We start from the raw sequence: 19,942 nt of genomic DNA, 5'->3' as shown, positions 1-19,942 counted from the left end.
CTCTACTGTCCCTTAATTGATTAATATTGCTTCATTTATAACATTCTGTAGGCAGAGGTGACATTTGTATGGTTACATTTGGATGGTGTGTGACATATTGCTGAGTACAGAATGGCTGTCACATTTGACAGCACAGTTACAGCACTACCCATATTTTATATGCAATTGTGAAAAGTGATTTGGGGATTTCTGAGTCTGAAAGCCAAATAATTCTTTCTTCAATCTGTGTACAAATGTACAAATGAATTACTTGGGGAGGGGGGGGGGGAGGGAGGGTGAGGGAAGAGGAGGGGAGTTTTGCAAGTTTTCACTTTTATCTTCGAAAGTAACAGGCAGAAAATGAACCTGGCATATGTTAGACAAGCTCTACTGCTTCGCAGGAGTCATTCCCTGGATTATCACAGGTTTAGCATAGCGACATTTATCTACCTGTAAATATATGTTTATACATATGGATATGTTGCAGTTGTTGATGGAAGAACTGCAAAAACGTGACTCGTACTTTCCTGATAAGTATTGAGCAATAGGTTGCCGTATACCTTACTGGGAGATGAAGAGCAGCTGTGCCTTGTGATAAGTGTTTGGATTGTTTTGAATTCCTGCTTGTACATGAGCAAAGAAGTTTTTTGTAGAAATCTCACCACCAAATCATTGAATTTGCCTTCAGAGAATTTACCTTCTTTAATTTAAATTTATTTATTGTTAATAAATGTCAGAAAAGGAAACAAATAGCTGGGTTTATTTTTTTTTTTTAAGAAAAGCAAAGACAATTTCAGTGCAAGTTATCTTTTTTTTTTTAATTTTAGATATTTAGTATGGTCTATTGTTATGACTTCTAAATAATCCTATGTTTCTTTACTTAGCATATATTTTAAACCAAAAATTTAAGAGCAATGAATCAAGGCCTGCTTTACATCCACATTCCAGTTCTGGAGTCACTGTCCCTTCAGCATTGTACTCTGGGGCCCAGATGGAGCTTCAAAAGGAAGGTGCAGCTCTGTAAGGCTCAGTCAGCAGGGAGCGCCTGGGGCAGGGGCACTTAGTCTTCACTCCTGTAGGAACACCATAGTTGTTGTGGAGCTGTACCTCCAAATGAAGGAGGCGTGGGAGGGGTTCAGACTGTGCAGAATCAGGAAGGATGACAGAGAGCAACTGGATCTTCCCTGAGAGCTAGCAGCTTCAGGAGCCTGATCCTTCCTCTGCGACGGGGGAGCAGGACAGCCCCTGCCTATGCATTCGGAAGGTGGAACCTCCCATTATGACAAAGGATGGAAGCTGGTGACTTCTCACCGGTAGGAAGGCTCTTGCCCCACCTCGTGATTTGCACTCACAGAATGGGTTCGCTGCTCTCGTAGCCGTTGGGGAGCTGGGAGTGCCAGCAAATGGAGCATCTGCAGTGGCTCACCCCGAGGCACTGGAAGGAAGGGCCAAGTGATCATGGGTAAAGACTCCTTACTGCAGGGGTTGAAGGAGACAAGATCTGCCAACCTGATTTCTTGTTCAGGGAGGTTTGCTGCTTGATGAGGGTTTGCAGTTGGGATGCTGTGGAGAAGCTGCCAAAGCTTGCCTTGCCCTCTGACTACTAAGCCCTGCTGCTCTTCCGTGTAGGTGCCAATGATACTGCCAGGAGTGACGTGGAAGTATCAGACTAAACATCTTTGGGGCAGTGATCAAGGGCATGGGGACGGAGCTGGTGAAAGGAGAACTGAGTTTAAAATAGTGAAAGATGAGATGAGTGGTGATGATAAAGGAGCAAGTAGCGAATTTCAGAAATAAAGGACCAGAATTTGCCGGAAGTAGCATTCAGATAATGATCTGACTTAATAAACATTTTTCCTCTGTTTGCATTGAGATATTTCTATTTTTGAAATGTTTAGTGATATTCTTTAAACTGCTATAGTGAATAAGACAAGTAGAACAATTTTAAGCTGTAAACAGTCATGGAATATATTCCAACCCTACAGAAAACAAACAAAAACAGCAAAATTGGTTTGGAAAAACCAAAATGAAATGCCACCACGAATAAAAGATGCTGATTAAAAAATGAGAAAATGCATATACTCAATATAAAATACTGTACATTGGTATCTAGTAATGTTAAAAATAGTAGTGGTATGCTTACTTCAATGTCAACACCTAAGTGAATTTTAAAGAAACATTTGTTATCATAAACAATAATAGTATTTTAATTGTCATATTAATTCAAGAACTGTGTTGTCATTGAGTGCTCTGACTGGATCATCATCAGTTGCTGACTGTTATTTTGATCATCATTTATGGAGAGGTACTAGCCTTACATTTTTAAAAATTAACATCTTCTCCATTGTCTTCCTGGACTAACTATAGATGAAAAGTAAAATTAAGATCTAATTTAAAATGTTATTCCAAAACCAAAACTGTAATTATAGCCTAATTATTAACCATGCAACCTTAAATCTTATAAATAGGATATCCTTAAATACATCAATGCAAAAGTTGAAGTCATGATATACTTTTGAGAAACCAGTGGTAGAAGGAATATAAACCCTTTTTTTTTTTTCCATGTTCTTGGGGTAAAAACAAATACTGGAAAGATAATCAATTAGTCAGTCGTCTACTGACAGGTTATCTTGGTTTTCTGTTTTCTCTAGAATAGTTAATCAGCCCAAAGGAAAGGATGTCAATGTTCCCATTTATTGACTTTATATCTACTAGCAAATTAAAGTAGCATATTTTTTGTAGGATGACTGTTAAGCCCATTTGGGATGGGATGGGAAATCAGTCATCCATGTTGAGAGGCAGCTATAGTCTGGAAATTCCTATGCAATTTCTGTTTCTGAGGAAGCACCATTTTGCAGGAAGGATGTGCCTGTGACTACTGGTAGAATGTGTTAATTTGTTTGATACAGGGTCAGAGAGTGCCCTGAGAAACTGATACATATTGTAGACACTACAGAGATGCATTATGCGCTGCTAGTAGACCATCTCTGTTAGACAGGAAAAAAAAAAAACACCTGTCTGAATTGCGGACAAAATGATGTTATTTATGCAAACGGTATTCATCAACTAAGTTTCATATCTTTATTTCAAGTGCCTGAAAAGTTTCTGATAGGGAGCAGCAAGGTGATTTTTACAGAACTCAGCTGAAATCTGCTTCTGAGCTACCACAGCGGTTGTTAAAGCCAAATGAACACTGGAAAAAATGCCCAAATGACCATCTTTTCCTTCTCACGGCTCAAAAACTGGACAATAACACTGTTATGGTGAAATTTGAAGGTGCTTGGCTAAAAATCAAAGAAAATGGTAGCATAATGCTGTTTATATAGAATGAAGTATGTTCCAGGCAGTTGGATAGTTCTGAGTAATGAAGAGCCGTGTGCCCGTAATAAGTTGTACGCGCCATTGTGCAGCAGACAGGTAGGTTCTGTGTTATGGCTTTTCATGCCTTGAGCAGGTCTTTCGTGATATCTGGCTTCGTTCCAAACACCTACTCTTAAACTTTTAATGTCAGGTCTTGTGTAACTTCATAATTGTTCATAAATTAAGGCTTTTGTTGCAAGATGTAGGCTGCATTAAGAATGTCAACGAGAAATATGGCTTGGGTTTTACAAAAAATATGCTACTAGTTCATGGCTGAGTCATTTCTTTCTGTCATTTCAGGAGCTTAAAACAACACTGGGTATCTGGGGCTGATATTGAGACAGGGTTTTAACCTTTTCCCCATGTGTTTATTTCTATTGCTTTAATAGATAGCAAACATTCTGTAATCTTGGAGTCCAACATGATAAGATTCTTTACTTTTTCCCCTAACCCTCACGGCCATCTAGCCTGCAAAATATCGTTTAATGTAGAGAAGAAAATAATAATAATAAAAAAGAACTGTCCACGTTTTCATAGTGATTAAATTTCGTGGATAAACTCTCTCTGTGTGTAGAGTCTGAGTGAACATGCTCTACGTGGCAGCCTTTTGTGGAAAATGGGAACAGCCTCTCCCTTGTCAAGAGATACAGCAGCTCCACGAATACCCCCTCATTTTTCGGAGCTTGAGATGTAGGCGAAGGACTTACAGCAAGAAATTCCAGCATTGGCTAGTGAGCAGTCCTGCTGCTAGTCCTAGAAGAGACAGGTCACAGATGTGCATTCACTTTTCTCAGCGTACCCTGTCCATGGAATAAATGGGGAAAGCTTTGTGTGAATAGAGCAAAATGCTCTGCATCCCTACTGAGCATTTACAAAACAAACCAAACAAACAAAAAAGCAGTTTATAGCACCTGAAAAATGTAGATTTTGTCATCTAGTATGAATTGTCCCATGATCTATAAACTAGAAAGCATTTTGATGTTAATTTCATCAAAACTGAACAGGATTTTATTTGCAAAAAAATATTTCTAAGATATAACAGTATTCTGGCATTCTTAACTGTTTATGGTCAAATAGGGCCAGTAATACACATTAGTATAGTATTTTCTATGTGACAGCAGTTTGGAAATAATAAAAAGAACACAGAACAAGATAGAAAAGATCTTTTTCTGCAGTTCTTATAATTACTCCTAATAGATGAGCAGAATCACTGTTCATAATGTCAAGCAATGCCAGGCAATCTGTTCTGAGGCAGGGAATAACTCTTTATTTTTTTTACTGATGGGAACATTTGGCATTTGCAGTTGCCAGACTATACATATGTTGGCACCAGATAAATTCTCATTATGCTTCTCGAATATTTTCTGCCCACTGAATGACTTGTGGCTGAAAGCAAATCTGAAGAACTCCTGTTTTCTCCGAGAAGTTCATCAGAAAGACAGTTCTGTTCCCTACTGAGTCTGTGGGAATACAACCCCTCCATCTCTGCCCTGCTCACCATCAGGCTGCCTCTAGTCTGTGCAGCATCGCTCCCTTTTCTTCCCATTGTGATGCTGTGCAGCGAGATTTGTGGGACCAGAAATGAAGCAAAGGAAAAGGAGCACAGTTCTGGGGCTTCTTGGGACAGGCACTCATCTGGGAGGTGGAAAGACCTCTGTGTTGGGCCCTGCTCGCATTACGGTTCAACAATTTTATATCACACTGTCAGTTAGGAGTAATTCTGGAATCTGTGCCTGTATTACACTGTCGTCAGCATTACTACAACTCGTGCATATTGGGTGTCAGCTTAAAAAAGATTAAATTGTGTGTCCTAGTGGACTTCACATAACACCAGGCTGGAGAGGTTCATCAGCAAGAGAGCACAGCTACATTTCTTTGCACAGCAAGTAGTGCTAAACACTGACAGATCTCAGTGCTTAAAACCTGAAACCTATACCTTGAAAGATGAGTTTACACTCATTTTTTTCATTGTAGCTGCTTCTCAGTGGGGGTGCTGCTTACTTCTGTGTGCGTATCTGTTCACCACCAATTCTTAGGTCAGGAAATTGGAACTTCATATTTCTGAGGATTACATTATAACAAATTACTTGTGTAAGCAAATCTTACTTTTTTTTTTTTGTAGTTCTGTCATGGCAGATTTTACTGACAGAAAGAAAGGGAAATCTTACTCCTGATAGTTACTTGTAACACGTTATCTTGCTTGTCTTAATTAGTCTCAGCGTGATGTCTCTGACTTCTACCTGTACCATGCCAGGGCAAGCAGTACTCACAACGATGTGGTGCAAAGTTGGCTTCATGTCATTTTTTTTTCATCTTTGAGATCAGCTGCATCGCTGTCTTTGACAATCACTCCCTCAGCTAGTTCTGCATGCTCATGTTGCTTCTAATTATCTCTTGTTTTCTAATTATAGTTTCTCTGGGTGGTAGTAGAGCTCCTGCCCTTCAGGGATTGCCATGGTGTTGCCGCTCCAGGCATGTCACGATTCCAGAAAGTAAAATGCATGTTCGCTTTCCTCTGGGAGTAGCAGCTTGTTTTTATTTTGGAGCAAAGTCAGTCTCACCTTTAACAAATGTGGTAACATTGCAGAGGGTTTTCACAACCAGCATTACTTGCTTTTTACAGTGTGATGGCTCCTTTTTTTCTCTCTGAGTCATGCTGTCCTCTTCCGGGAAACAGTTACCGCCTGTATGTATCTGCCTACTATGTCAGGCAGAAGGAGAAACTTAAAACTTTCCAGTCATCATTATTCTCCCATTTATCTGAGGCAAAAAATGAACTGGATTAATTTAAATACTGCAATTCTCAAGAAAATACTCCAAATCAGATCACGGACACGATCTCGATGAACACTAATTAGTTGTCTCATGGCACTGAATCTGGACGATTAATCATTGCGTGGGGAAGTGCCTGCAAAGCGTGATTCCGGATGCTTGGAAAGGCCATATCTGAAAGCCCTCCTGTCACTCGCATTTCAAGGAAGTCTGTGCCAACCAGCTTTTCCTACTGGTAGTACTCTGAACGCTTCCCCAGAGAGGCTGTTTGCTGGTGATTGCAACAGACTCCCAGCAGGTCTGTGGCTGTAGAGCTGTGAACAATGCCAGGAGAGAAAGTTGGTTAATAAGTTACAGTGCCCTCAGGTTAGTTTATTGTGAGTGACCTGGATCATGGTGCGTGCTTTACAATGCAGTGGTTCGCAGCGTCTTGTTTCAGGTGCCCACTTTGAAGTACAGTGGGATATATGCAGTCAAAAGCTGATGGGAAACCAGCAGCTCATGTACATTACTGCAGAAAAGTAAATAGCAAACTTTGAGAGGTCACAGACTGTTTTATTGCTTTTTTTTTTCCTCTTTTTCTTTTTTTTTTTTTTTTAGGATTCTGGAATTTTGGCAGTACAATTGGCTGACAGAGGAGCTAATTAGAGGTCACACAGGGCATGAGACTGGCAACTGTCACCCTCCTAAGGGAACAAGCTTGAGTCTGTATTCATTGGTCTTGCCCGGGAATACAGGGTGCAAACATAATGATGCAGAGAAACTGATCTTGCTATTTGCAGATTTCCTGCTCCTTCCCTCTTCCCTTGGTCAGTGATTTTCTACCAGGAGAAGGTCCTTATTATTTTCCACTTTCTGTGCAATGTCTCTATTTTCTCAGCCCCACCATATGTTGGCAGTAAATTTTGACAGGATACTGCTGCTTAATGTTTATTCAAATAGTTTCATCTTTGGAACACAGTATAAAGGCTGTCTGCTGCTTACACTTTCCCACAGTGCGAGGGAGGAAGTGGTGTTAGTTTCCCTGTATAGGTGAAGAAATGGAGAAGTGACTCATCCGAGATTGCACAGCCTGTTGGCATTACTGTTAGAGAGAAGGCTTGGTACAAAACTGTCTCTGAGAATGGTACTTATATGGAAGGAATTCACCTTTTCAGTAGGAAAGCGGCGTTCTTCTGATCAGAGTTGCTTAGAATATCCTTTTCAAGCTCCTCCTCTCCATACTGATCAGTTCCATCCCCAAATTTCTGACACAGCTAATCCCCTGCTGAAGCTGGGGCTTCTGTCTGCAGTGATGCTTTGGTATTTGCCTTCTTCCAGTCAACCTTTTTGTCCATCATCGCTTGCCCCACGTGCTCACTTGCTTTATATCTACTGAGAGGAGAAGTGCGTTGCAGAGGAGGTGGCTGCTAGATGTGAGTGCTGGAGGGGTGCACCAGGGGACAGCTGCCTGACCTGGCAGCTTGGGTGCCATGCTGGGTAAAACATCCTTCTTAATTCTATGGCTTAGAAGTAAGGATATGATTTCAGAGGTTCATTGTGTTTCCCCACATCAGCTGATCTTTGAAAATCATGTTCCCAATCTGAAGCAATGAAAGGTAAAACGGGTTAGCTTAAATGACTGAATAAATTGTAGAGTTTAATATATGAATGATAGCACTGTATAAATTACTTTGTTTTACCCACAGCTCCACTAATTCAACTTACTCTGTCACCTAGCATCAGTTCTTTGTTTGCCAGTGGTGGGGAGGGGGAGAGGTGGAAGAGCATGACAGGCAGCTTTATCAGTCACCAATTGCCTCTGGAGTGAACGCTGTCACAGTGAGAAGCTGGAAGCAGCTGCTGCAGCAAGCATCGTGCTGCAGTGAATCAGTGAACTGAACAGCTGATCACAGTGAACCCCAGTGTTATGAATTACACAGGAAGATCCCTTCACTCAGCCACAGCTGCTGAGGCACTGCTTGTTCTTATTCAGCACAACTGGAAGCCCCAGCTCTTGCCTCCACCTGCACAGAGGGTCCCAGTGAGTTTGCAGAGAGAAACCAGGGTTTCCTTTAAGTAGCTCAGCTCTGGAGCCAGGAAGTCTGGGGAGGAGCTGCAGATCCTCCTGTTCTGGTATGTGGAGGCAGATGGAACTGATTGCTCAAGCACCTTTGGCCTGGAATGATCTGAAAACATCACAAATAACATGTTTTCTCTCTAAGCCAGTACTGAATTGGTGTTTCAGTGCAGTGAAAAATAGGCCTGACACGGTTCTGTCTTCGGGGGCATGATATTCTTCTGTCAACCAATCCTGCAGGTGACAAGACGTTTTCAAATTGCTGCCAGAACTGTTTTGTATTGTTGCTCACCAGGCTGAGTAGCTTATGCACTTCATACCCAATCTAACTGTACGTTAGTGGTGATGTATTAGAATATAGGAATTATACCCAACATGAAGTATTTTTTTATTATTATTTTTAACTTTTTACTTTCTTCATTCTTGGTAGTTGTCCTAATATTTCTAAGCAAAAATAATGGCTGTGCATAGTTCTAGTGGAGGAATTCCAGATATCTGGACACAAGATAATATGTAAGTGGATTTCACTGAAAATCTCTGCAGGAATATGTGTGTGTATAAATATACATGCAGACTTAAAAACATGATTTCTCTTGTATCATCTTGAGCAGGGGTGAGACCAGATGACCTCCAGAGGTCTCTTCCCACCTCAACCATCCTGTGCTTCTTCTTAGGAAATTATTTCAGTGTTGTAAAACAGACAGCTCTCTGGTAGTTTGTATTATGTCCAATTAGATGCAAGAATTAATATAAAACATTATTCTGGAGCGCATGTGTTGAAAGCATAGTTCTGCTGCCACCTTTTTGTCTGTGCTGGCTTGCTAGTTTGCTTTTATGTTATCTTTCAGGAAATCTGGCAGCCCCAGATCTTCACACCTCTTAGCCATTTGAATGATTGAATCTGAATCTGAATCCCTTTGAATGGATTAAGGACAGTATTGTCCAACAGTCATTTGAGGATGGTTTTGTGTATTTTTATAGGCTCAGTTCCAGAAATTAATCTGATCAATCTATAATACAGGAAACTCTAAATTAGTTGGATATGTGGTAGTAAAAGGCATGCTGATCTTCACTGGGTTCTGTTCTTGGAGATGGAGGGCACTAAGAAAAAGCAATGTGTGTTTGTTATTAAGCAGTGCTGTGGAACAGCTCCTGAATAGTGCAGGAACGCAGTGAGGCTGTGCCCTGGCAAGACATCAGTTATTCCCAGTGTTTGGCTCGGTCTTGGTCTGTCATTGCTGAGGTACAGGATAAAACACCTGAAGTCTAAGGGCCTTGGGAAAAAATGTCAGCTGGCAGTCAGTGAATAGTTGTTGAAATTAAATAAGGCAGCTGAAACACTGGATTGGGATGCAAAATTTATGGGGTGTGAGCCAAAAATAGGGTCCTTTTAGGGGATGCTAACTTGCAGATAGTTTGTTTTTCTCTAACCATTGGTTAAAAGAGTAATTTAGGAGTATTAGCTCTCCTAAACCAAGTGTATTTCTTCCTCTTTCACTGTTTATCATTATAGACCGAATACAGCTATTGTAGAGAACATCTCTAAAGTTTGCTTCATTTGGTGTAGTGAAGAAAACAGGAGGCATCAGACCGATGATATTGTAATGCTGCAAAAGTATGGCTTTGTGTACAATATGTCAACCTTATACCATGCATTGTTTAATTGCAATGTACAAGGCCTAGAACATATTAAGGAATCTCTAGCTATCAGCCAGAAGAAAACTTTGAGTTTCAGACTGAGTGGCAAATGTCTTTAGCCTGAAATCTGCAGTTATACTGTCTTCTCTAAAGTAGTAGAAAAAAAAACTTATAAACCAAAAATTCCAAACCAATGAGAGGCAATGAAGTATTTTATGCACCATGGCCATTTTTTAACCAACTGATTTTATTCAATTGCCATACATATAATACATATAAATTATTTTCATTAGTGTTATTTTTATTACCAAAAATACTTTAAAATATTGTTTTATACAGAGACAAACCAACAGATTTCCCATTATTTTTAACCTATAGTAGAAGATTGATACAACCCTCTCTTTAGTAGGATTATTCATGATTTGTTGCATGGCTTAACACCTATTTTTAGAAATAGAATAGTTATTTAAAAATACCATGATTCAAGTCCTGAGTTGTTCAACATGGATGGATTGAGAGAAAAGAAGTTTACAAAATAGTTTTTGTATGTGAACGTGTCATAACTAACTATTCTGCATGTAGAAATTTGTATAGGTTTTGAATTAGATGCAGTACTGTCTCTGTAAATTCCCTCTATGCACCCTGTTCACTGTCACAAATGACCAGATCTTTGATATACCATTAGGCTGAGATTCAATATTTTCCTTCTCTTTCTTTCAGCCTCCTGGTGTGGTCAGGTTGCATATGGTGCTGTGTTTGTTGCTGTCCATTGGAATGCAACAAAAGCTCCTAAGGCAAAGGACTCTACTTTAAGCAAAAAGACAAGAGCAAAAATACGTACATAGTGACCATAGCTTTTTCTGATTTCAGATCTTTACCTTGAATCCTTTTCCTAAAAAGAAGTAATGATGCCACCTACTGGCCGAGGACAGACCACTTCTGGGATCAGGTACTTGGTAATGAAGCTTGCGTGTTCTGGTGAGTTACAAGTCTCTTTTTCCAATATTTGAGTCGTTGATCTTTGTCACAAATACTCCACTGAGGCAATTACTTCTGTGTGCAGTCAATGGGTTATGAAGAATTGTATCAGTAAACCAGGGCCTTGCAAAGGAGTAAAACAAAACATTAATATTTAATATGATCTTTGTTGTCACGTAATTGGTGAAACCAGTGTTAATACATTTTTTTCTTTGGAAAAGTGTAGTAATAAAATCAATCTACACCCTTGCTACCCCTGTGCCTCAGTCAGGTCGTCTTTTTCATCACCACTTGAATGACAAACTGAGTTTTCTATGTCTCCTGACTTAAATCAGAGGTCTCAGCAGAGGAGCCATCATTTTTGAACCAAAGCCAACAGATCCTTCAGACCCTGCTGCTCTTTCTTTTAGTACTTGTTTTTTTAACGAATGTTGTAACATACTCTTCAGGAAGCTGTGAGTATGCTGCTTCTTTGCAAGGAGCTGGGGGGCTGGAACAAGATAGTGGTACAGAAGCAGTTGTCATGTTCTTCTTTGCTATTGAAATATGTGCTGTTTATATATGCCTGACCAGTGAAATTATCTGGAAGGATACAGAAAAAACATCTCTATCTCTCTGACACTTTAAAGTTAGATGCTGGACCTGGCAAGTTAATCCTGAGGGTTTCTCTTAATATATCTTAGAAGAACAGTTCACGTTCCTCTTCTCAGTTTGAGGGAAATTTTTCTTGAGACTGACTTCACCCTAGTTTGAAGAGACAGATTTTGAATCCGTTCTCTTAGGCCCTTTGCAGAATGACTCTTGCTTTGACTCATTTCTTCTTCATAAGCTTGGATCCATTTTGTAGTCCTATTCGTCTTGTTTCCTCAAATATTAACTGCTATCTCAGTATAACTCATGGAACTGCAGAAAAAAGTGAAAAACCTGTGTGTGCACCAGAGTACTATGTCACCTGATGAACATCTGAAATTCTGGTCATCTGTACTAACAGATGATCAGCTGAAACTAGAAAACGTTACAAGGAAAATGTATAAGATGAAGGATTCACTAAACAGCCCTTTCTCCTTATTTGAAGTAGTTTTTACTATAGTCCCATTTGACTTCTGTGCTTGCTGCCTTCTGAACACCATGTAAATGATGCTGTTCTTCCTCTTTTCAGAAAACTGCTGATCACAAGGAGACAGATGAAGGAAGTTTCCCATTTTGACCTTGCTGAGTTTATGTAGGTCCCAGGATGCTGTTTGTGGAATGATCAGGCCTTTTGAAGGCTATGGAAATGCTTTTTCATGAGTAACCACATGGGGGCACTGAAGAGCGGGACATTACACAATTCTCTCTGAAAAAGAGCATGATTTCTGATGATGTTGATCATCTGTACCAGCTGCAGGATGAAGTGAGGTGCTTTGGTTGGAAATGGAATGTTAAAAATTTCTCCTCTGGGAGAAATCCTCCTCCTGTCACTGGCCACCACTGAAGAGAGTCTGGCTCCATCCTCCATATGTCCACCTCCATCAGGTGTCAATATACATTGATAAACCCTCTCTCAGAGCCTTCTTTTCTCCAGGCTGAATAGTCCCAGCAATCTTGGTCCCTCTGGTAGGAGCGCTCCAGTCCTTTAATCATCTTAGGAGCCATTCTCAGACTCTCTGTGATGTCCATGCCTGTCCTGTCCTGAGCAGCCCAGAACTGGACATAGTACTCCCGGTGTGGCCTCACCAGTGCTGAGCAGCAGGGAGGGATCACCTCCCTCAGCTTGCTGGCAATAGAAGAGAATAGAATAGTTCAGTTGGGAGGGACCTTCCAAGGTCATCTAGCCTGACCACTTCCAGGCTAATCAAAAGTTAAAGTATAGTAAAGAGGGCATTATCCAAATGATAACGCTCTTGAACGCTGACAGGCGAGGGGCTTCAACCACCTCTCTAGAAAGCCTGTTCCAGTATTTCACCACCCTCATGGTAAAGAAGTTCTTCCTAATGTTCAGTCTGAACTTTCCCCAGTGCAGCTTTGTGCTGTTCCCTTGTGTTCACTGGTTATTAGGGAGAAGAGGTCACCTCTTAGGCTTCTTTTCTCCAAGCTAGATAACTCAAGTGTCCTCACCTCTCCTCAAAGGACATGCCTTCCAGCCCTATTACTAGCTGCTGTCCTCTGGATACTTTCAGGGACCTTTTTACTTTGTGGAAACAAGAACTGCACACAATCTTCAAGGTGGGGTTGCACCAATGCTAAATATAGCGGGAGAATCACCTCTTGACTGGCTGTTTATGCTGGGTTTAATGCATCCTAAAATGCCAAGAATACCATTAACCTTAGTGGCAAGGGCACAGTGCTGACTCTTGTTGAACTTGGTGTCCACCAGGACCCCCAGGTCCTGTCCTGCCAGGCAGCTTTGCAGCTGGGCACCCCCCAGCACGTCCTGGTGCCTGGGGTTGTTTGTCCCCAAGTGCAGGGCTCTGCACTTCTCCTTGCTGAACTTTGTGAGGTTCCTATCAGTTTCATGGAGAGGCTTGTGAAGCAGGACGACTATTTGATTTTTCCCTCATGGGTGCTTCTGACAGGACTGCTGCTGAGCAAATACAGCATCCCTGTTCAGCACGGGGAAAGGGTCCCTCAGAGATTTACAGGGGAGTACAAGTCCTTCCCAGCTTTGGGCCCAGGAACCTCAACTTGGGCCGAGACTGTCTCAGAGCCTGGGGGCAACTCTGAGCCACGCAAGCTCTTCAGAGCCTTCCCCTTGTCCCCAGGCTGCAGCCAGCCCCAGGGCCTGCTCCTGTTCCTCTGCCACATCTCCTGGCGGAGGTCAGGGCCCGGCAGCTCCCTGGCCAGAAGAGGGAGGCCAGGCTGGGCCTGTGGGATGGCGCGAGGCGACCCAGGGCACCCCGCTTGTACCAGAGCCCTGCTCTCCGCCCATGCGATCTGGGCGCCCTTCTGCGGCAAAGACGCAGAACTGCAACCCTCTTTTAGGCTTCTTGCACACCCCAGGCATCCCCATTGCCACATAAACCTGCGTTTATTTGGGAAGGTGTCCCCCGAGTCCTAAAGGCCTTTGTAGGAGACACAGGCTAAACACAGCTCCCTGGAAGGGTTGAGAGCTGGCAGATGCCCCGCAGAGAGGGGAGGAAAGAAGGGGTTAAGGAAGAGAGGGAGGGACAGGCTCCAGTTAGCAGATGTCCAGGGCTGAAAGTAGGTCACCTATTTCTGCCTGGGAAGGGATTTGAAAGTCGATGCTCCATCAATGTGCAAACAAAGCCAAGTAGTAAGGCAAGGAATAAAACTGAACGTTGGAAGCTTGTCAGAAATCCCCTGAGTACACAGGGCTGCTCTAATGCACCAGACAGCTATTAATTAAGGCTATCTAATAAAAAATGTACTTTACCTGCATGTGCATATATACAGTCACATACGAGGGAAAGGCTAATAATAATAATAACAAATAGTGAAATTAAAAAAACATATATATCCTTGAAACCTATAAACCCCAGAAAAGCAGAATTTCTCTCATTGCACACGTACAAGGCTTGGACAGATGTGGGCTTAATTCCAGTTTTCTCTCAGTAACCTTGGGCACAGTATTTAGCCCTAGGTTCTCAAGGCTAAGTACTAGCCCCTGTTTGATGCCTTTGTCACGGTGGCCAGGGAAGCCAGAAATTGGCAAAAAATTCTGAGGTTGTGATCCTTGCTGTGTGCCCATGTCTCTTTCCTGATATAAAAGAGGCTAAATAGTATTGCCCAAGCATGTCATGGGGTATCTGCAAGACATTCCCTATCTCAGAGGTTGGAACTCTATAAATTGTTAATTGTGATCACTTACACTTTTTAGGAACTTTATCCTGGCAGTTCTCATATTTGCATACATGGGGACAGCAGGTTAGGGAAGGTAGGAAATGCAGGGGGAGCACAGAAAGCTAATTCACAGAAAGTGGATTTCTCTGGCCAGGTCAGTATAGGGTCACTTTGTAACTATTTACAGTGTTTAATTAATTCAGGAAAAAAAAGTAAATTCGAGAACAAATTCTGACTGACATAAAAACAGCTTCTCTAACCAGTTCAGCTTCAGTGTGCCTAGGTCTCCAGCACATACTAATTGCTCCTGACATGCCATTATCATAAAAATATTGGACTTGCTGCAACACAAAAGATCTTTCAGGTTAAAAAAAAAAAAAAAAAAACAACGACATTACTTTGTACAATTTGTTCAGCAAACAAAATATTTCTTCAACTTCTCTTCTGTAGTTTTTATCAGTAGCTGAGGCATCAGTGAGAAACTTCTGAAAGAGTTTAGATGCTGCAGAAGACACGTGGGTGGTTTTCTGTTTGTTTGGGAGGGGTATACCACAGAACAGTTATCAAGCACTTTTTAGAGGTCTCTAGTGCAGGATCTTCCAAGGCCAATTTCAAAACCCTTTTCCCCTGGTGTCCTCCTATTTATTTCATATCAACAGCATGACTCTGGGGAAAGAATCTATCAGATGGAGTCTTCTAGCACAGCAGATTAAATCAGCTAGCTAAAACCTAGATTAGGGAGGTGAGGAAATGTTTTACGTTTGCTACAAGCCAAATCCTTAGTGAGATTGTTTGAATTTGGAAATATTTGCTCATGAAAATCTCATTTGGGGTGGAAGACTGCCCTTCATGTTCTGGTTTCTATCTTAGTCCATCCCCTGGTTAGCTTGAGGTCTCTTTGCCCTCGATATGGCATCCTTGGTGTACCCCTGACTCTTTTTCCTAATTTAAAAAGGGTTAAATAGGACTGCCCAAGTGGGTCATGAAGTCTCTGCAAGGTATTTCCAATCTCAGAGGTTGGAACTTCATGAACAATTAGTTGCAATCACATTTTAGGAACCTAATTGCTTTCACTGCCATTCCTCATGTTTGCATATACGCACCATACTATGGGGACAGCAGGTTAGGACAGATGGGAAAAGAGGGGAGCTGGGATACAGAAAACATCTTTATTTTCCTAGAAGAAGCACCATGAAGGTAATTTCTCCGCCTTGTTTTTCCTCTGTGCTCATTTAATCAACTTAGCTACTAAAAGATGGACTTGAGTTGATCATAGTGGTCTTTTCTGGCCTTCAAACAAAGAAATGTCTTCTTTCCTCTGTTCATTTCTGTCTGAAACAAGGCAGTGAAATACAGGGACAAATTCTGGTTTTAATGTTGCAGTATGTAAACACCGTACAAGTTTTCGTTGTGGTCATTTTGGGGATGACACCCTTTTCTATGGTGGAATTGAAAGGGAAGAAAGAGAAGGGAGAGGGAAGGTTTGCAGCAAAAATAAATTGCAACTGGTGCTTATGACATACACTTGATTAGATGATTATTCCCTGGGCTTACAAGTTTGTCTGTGTTACCTAGCCTATTTCAATCATCTTTTTCAGTCCTATGCTGCAGTTTCACAGAGATATGAAATCAGTAGTTACTGGGCAGCTGTATCTTAGCTAGTTGGAAAGTGACACAATATATACACTTGGCATGCTTGGAAAGCACGTTTCTTTTCCCGGGAAAAGTACCATGAAGGTAATTTCTCTACCTTGTTTTTCCCCTGTGCTTGTTTAATCAGCTTAGCTATTAAAAGATAACAAGGGTTTGGGACTATCATTAGCCTAGAGTGGTCATGTGGTTGTACTGGTAATTAGCACTGCTGTTGAACTCGGTGTTGTTTAATAGGTAACTACAAAGGCAGTACCCGCTGTACATCTATACAAGCAAGAAAAAATGAAGGCCCTCTCTTCTTGAATTAATATTCAATCATTTGTTTAGCTGAATTTTTATTCCTTTTTGTCTCCTCTGTGATATTAGTATGTATACCCAAAGCATTTAAGTGCTTGAAATGGGATTAAGACACTACAGTCTAAAATTGCAATCCTGCAATCCTCCTGCTCAGATGCTGTGTAAGCTTTAAGGTGTCAAAAATCCCTGGGAGGGCTCTGAGAGGGCCAGATACCTCACATCTGAATCACAACACGGAAACTCCGTTTTGCTTGTCTGAGTCCCCAGGAGTTCAGCTTGGTCAGTATCCTGAGTCCTAGGCATGCTTCCAGGGCACTGGACTCTTCTCAACTCCCAGCCCTTGGCTACATTTGCTTTTGAAGAGGGAGCAAAGAAATGAAGCCAGAGGACAGCCAGAGGGAGAAGAAATGAAGATGGGTGCTCCTCATATACAACAACCCAGGGTTTAGCTCACTCTGTGAGGTTGTGGGGCAACATGCTCCCATTCCCTTCTTTGCCCATGGGAATTTCAACCTGCACCTCTCAAGTGTCCCCATAATAACCACCAGGGAACAAGCTCTCCTGAGGTGGAGAGCCCCAGGTTCTGCCAGCTGTCAGGGCAGTCGGTTCTGAGCAAGAAGAGCACTGCTGTAGTCCAGTCACCAAAGGCAATTCCTCTGTGTCTGCTCTGGCGGCTGCAAATATATTTTGTTGGAGATTACTTAATGGATATTTAATTAAATTACGTTCACTTTTTTTCATAGTGTGACTTGGGTCTTAGCTTCAAATGCCAGAGACATTAATAGATTGCTACAAAGAGCTGAAGAACAGAGAAAACTATAATCTAAGGAGGTGAGGGACTGAGAGGGGGGCGACATGCAGATATGCTAGGAAGTACTTTATGTGACTTCTGTGTTATATCTAGCCCAAGAAATGAATTCACAAGACTTCTAGAAAAACAAAACAAACAAACAAACCCCCCTACATCTGGTTAATCAGCATCACAATCACAATAGTAATACTTTGAAGGGAAGTTACCATAGAAAGAACTAGGATGCAAGCAGCAAAGAAACACTGCAGTGGGACTCTGAATAGGATTTTGATGTAAAGTAATGCAAGGATCCAAGTATAAGAAAATTCATGCAAGTAGTGGCATCATGCAATTGCATCTGCAAAGTCCTGACTTTGTTCAGCAGAGAAGTGATTTGGAGCATACTGACAGTACAAGGGTCTGTGTTAACTGGAAAGAAAAAAAATCTTTGTTGACAAAGGTGCTGCCAGGACACTTGCCTAACTGATGAGCTACTTTGTGATCCACAGCAAGGAAGGCCAAACTTCTGTGTCTCTAGTTTTACTTCACTGCTTAATTATTTCTCACAGAAGGGAATGTCTCTTTTAACTGATTTGTATGATACATATAACAGCTAACCTTTTGGCTCTATCGCCATATTATAAATACACACTGCATGTGGTTTGTTTCCAAGAGCCTTCCAAACTTAAAAAGAAGCAAGAACCTATGAACTATGCAAGTAGCTGAAGATAGTTCTGCAATATTTTTGACAAGTGTCAGACAAGAAGTTGCAACAAATACAGACGAAATCCTGTAATAGTTTAATACCAGACTGCATTCTGCTTTCCATGCAGTATATCCCATGCATTATCTGTTGCGCTGCAAATCTTCTTTATTGTCACATATTACATTACAGGAGTTATCAAAAGGGAAGCTAGAAATGTTGGCAGCTGCACAGAAGGGTAGACAGGGATTTTGTCATCCATAGAGGGTAACATTTCTTAGGAGGACTCTAACCAGAGCCTTCATTTTATCGCTCTTCTCCAAGACAGTCTGCATGTGCTGCTTGCAGCCCAGCAGTGGGAGAGAATCAAGCTACTTCATGTTTGTCTCTTTGATATACCAGAAGTGTTCATTCTCCATGGAAATCTGAATTTCTGTAGAAATTCATCCCAGCACTGTGGTTCAGGTACCTTGTCAAAAACAGCAAGCAATGGAGCAAAAGAACAGACAATGACAATAGACAAGAATCAGCAGATTGGAACTCTCCCTGACAGCAACAAAAGATGACAACATCCCTCTGCTATTCCTCCGTATCAGTAGGTTAATCCAGAAGGAGACGGCAAGATAAATATCACTAAGACTATCAAGAAGCAGAATATAAAAGCTCAAGCTTTACACTGTACACTGCAGATCCTGAAAGGGAAGTGCCAGGCTCGTCTTGTTGAGATAATGGGTTTTTATGACTGTAGATTGCAGGAAGATGCACATCCTCGGTGGACTTCATTTATGGGCCATTTTGGTCAGACTGTCAAAGGGAAGTTGTCATTTGAGAAATTATGGGCCATGCTGTGTTCTGTTTCCCTAGGCTAGTCTGGTGTCTCGTTCAGTCTGGCTTCACTCAATGCAAATGCATCCATGTCCACGTCAATGGACGTGTGTCCCTCAAAGTTAGTTTGTAAGTATATTGACCAATTTCAACTCAATTAAAAAGGGCCGAAATCTCACCACTATAGTTGTGCATATCATCTGGAGCTTGATGTGGAGGGACAAAACTGAGCCTGTTTGCCAGCGATGATATGGTGGGCTGGTTTGCAGGTCTTTCTGGGTTCAGCACAGCACATGCTGTCTCTTGTCAAAAGTGGGTGTGGGGGTAAGTGTTACAGGAGATAGGGAGCTGAAATTACTGTGGGAGGGGAGAATATAGGGGACAGAGTACATGTTGCTTGGAGGCTATACTTAGTTATTTCTGCTGCTTACAGTATAACCTGTTTTATTACCAGGACCTAATTTGGTGTCTGGTGTTAATAATTAATGTAACCAGGTCTTCCCCTGTTACCCTTGATTTCTAATTAACAGTGTTGTAAGTATTGTCAATTGGAAATAAAGTGTTGGCCTTTTATTTGGACAAAACCAACAAGTCATTACTCAAAGGAAACCGCCCTGACGCTTCCATGGGTTTGGTGGTAGCACCAGGGAACAATGTTCAAGATCATCAGGCTTCCTTTTCTGTGCCCTTTTTACCACATAGTAAGGTACAAGGAGCCTCCAACAGACTTTGTGAAATTGCCTTGTTCTGCACAAATAGCTTTTAACCATGTACATCACTGTTTTCTTGATGATTCTTGTGGGTCCCTTCCAAGTCAGGATATTCTGTGATTCTATGATCCTCTGAGAAGATGGGATCCTTCAGAGAGAGCTGGGGTTAGTTAGCCAGGACTGCTCCACCATGGGGCTTCTCCACTCCTTTGGCCACCCAGCAGTCCACATGTTGTGCCCACACTCTGGGGCCAGCAGATCACCAAAGCTAACAAATTCTCTTTGCTTTTTGCTCCTAGGTGATGAGCCATATTTTTTCACACCAGCTCCCAGGTGAGTGCTGGGGAGGTGGGAAAAAATATGTGAGGAGGAGGGAGGATGATCGGTACTGATCTAAC

General features: G+C 41.7%; 1 long non-coding RNA gene across 3 annotated transcripts; it reads left to right on the top strand.

Moving 5' to 3' along the window:
* Nucleotides 1-273: 273 nt before the first annotated feature.
* On the top strand, nt 274-18,994 carry LOC106045012 (uncharacterized). Of its 3 annotated transcripts, XR_010831833.1 has the most exons (5): nt 274-1,441; nt 10,529-10,602; nt 10,679-10,786; nt 16,165-16,303; nt 17,260-18,994. It is a non-coding gene; the product is annotated as an uncharacterized lncRNA (long non-coding RNA). The 3 variants fall into 3 exon arrangements; XR_010831834.1 differs by lacking the exon at nt 10,529-10,602; XR_010831835.1 differs by lacking the exons at nt 10,529-10,602; nt 16,165-16,303; nt 17,260-18,994 and adding an exon at nt 11,946-12,589 and having other exon boundaries at nt 278-1,441.
* Nucleotides 18,995-19,942: the final 948 nt, after the last annotated feature.

This window comes from Anser cygnoides, chromosome 5, assembly GCF_040182565.1.
Source record: "Anser cygnoides isolate HZ-2024a breed goose chromosome 5, Taihu_goose_T2T_genome, whole genome shotgun sequence".
Classification (NCBI taxonomy): Eukaryota; Metazoa; Chordata; class Aves; order Anseriformes; family Anatidae; genus Anser; species Anser cygnoides.
This window is presented reverse-complemented; position numbering and strand designations above follow the sequence as displayed.